The sequence below is a fragment of the Xenia sp. Carnegie-2017 genome, unplaced genomic scaffold (genome assembly GCF_021976095.1).
Source record: "Xenia sp. Carnegie-2017 unplaced genomic scaffold, XeniaSp_v1 HiC_scaffold_6, whole genome shotgun sequence".
In the NCBI taxonomy this organism is placed as follows: Eukaryota; Metazoa; Cnidaria; class Anthozoa; order Malacalcyonacea; family Xeniidae; genus Xenia; species Xenia sp. Carnegie-2017.
The window spans coordinates 3,704,789-3,706,786 of NW_025813526.1; positions in this window are offsets into that span (position 1 = coordinate 3,704,789).

Below are 1,998 nucleotides of genomic sequence, written 5' to 3' on the forward strand. Positions count from 1 at the left end.
CTATCAAGCGGCGCCCTTAGAAGCGCCGCTTGCCTTTTCTCGATATTCCTCGAATAAGAAGCCTCCAAATCTAGATTAACGCATGCGCAAATGTTCAAATAGAGCTCCGAAGGCAAGCGCGCTTGCCTTGGTTAATAAATAATTAATTTCATCCACTTAATTTAATACACTTGACTCATCTTACAAGTGTAGCAAAGTGAAACAGAAAACCACGACAGTAAATCGCGTATAAATAGCAAGCATTTCAACTGTAAAGACAATTTAGACAAAAGATTACATTGACATTGTTTAGAACAGAAAAATTTAAACTGATTTTGCTAAGAGATTGATCCAAAAAATTTTTGTTCGGTAAAATGCTTAGGCAGCGGCGCTTGCCTACGCTTGCATGACCGCACGCCACTGGAAGGACCACAAGAAAGCAAATACAGTTAGAAAAAGCAACGAAGAAAGCTTAGCGAGATCATGAAATTATTGTGCCGTTAAAATTAGAGGTCAGTGAAAGTCAAATCTCGAAAGAATTCACTTTCCTATAGGAAGGAGCATAGAAGAGAAGTGAGAAGTTGAAGTCGAAAGCGAAATGCCATCGCTAGCTTTGTTTCGGTCGAAAGAGGAAGAGAAGTAAACGAAAGGACAAATTTACAGTCAAAATAAAATAGGCAGTTAAAGCAAAATAGGTTTCGTGGATGAAGAAAATCTTCTAAATTGTGACATCATGCCCGGGAAAAATCTTAACAGACACACGCCAAATTGAGATTCCACCAATACATAGGTCGCGTAAAAGGACTGGGTCGAGTGAATTAAATGTCAAAAATAGTGTGCTAATACACAATCATTAATGGGTATAAATGAACCAAAGAGGAATATAACGACGACGTAAATCGCACTAGAGCTTTAAATGAAAAGGTAAATGTCTGAACGGTGTTCTGCAGAAGAGAAGCACAAAGCAGCCGTCATCATGCGATTGCCAAAGTGGAATGGACCAAACAAAAAATCAACATTGTTGCGTAGTAAAGAATAAGGTAGAAAAAGCGATGCTTATAATCAGTTAACAAAGATTGAGTGATCAGATCAGAGATATCAGGACAGGTTCTACTTAAGTAGAGGATAACGAGAAAAACGGCTGTTAAAAATCAGTGGACAAAGATTGAGCGATCAGATCAGAGCTATTAGGACAAGCATCAACATTTCTTAAGGTTCTTGTGGTGAAAAGATAAGAGATACGAACAGCCTCAGGAAGTATTTACGAATAAAATACACTTGTTTGGAGCATGCTCCTTATCCAGTTGTGCAGCATTCTATTTCCACAGAAGAGCTGATGAGTTTGCTGACGACGTTTTCTAAGCAGCAGACATTGTTCTCAACGACGGAAGTCGACCAATTCTCTCCAATGATAGTGAAGCAGAGTAGAAGTAGAGATTTTTGCCTGATCACAAGAGCCGTTCACTTCGAAATTTTAAATCGTCTTGATGCAGAGTGCGTCCTTTGTTCCTTTACTCCATTTACAACAGGTAGAGATCTTCCGAAATATGTGTATAGCGATGACAGAACGAATTTTGTTGGAGAAAATGCCGTTTTCAATAAAAGGTTGGATTCAAATTTAAAGATTTGCCTTCTCAAAAAAAGTTGTAGAATAAAAACGTGCAAGATATTGAGAGCTCCATAACATAAATAAAACTGAACGTTTACAAAATGTGATGACTCTATCCATTTCATTTTTAGCAATCATTAAAATACAACGTTAAAAATTGCGTAAAAACGTTGACCGGCTCATCTTCACGTACGTGCACTACATAATACGTTCTAAAACTTTAAATTACTCTTCAATAAGATTAAAGAGCACGAAGAAGTTTATATTACATAACAGCGTATAAAAATTGAAACAAAAAGCAGATACTTAAAGTATGACAAAGTAATGGGAAAGAAAATCATGCGAAACGTACATTATCACAAGAAACGTCAACGAAAACAAATTCAAACAATAAGGAAAAACTAAAAAAC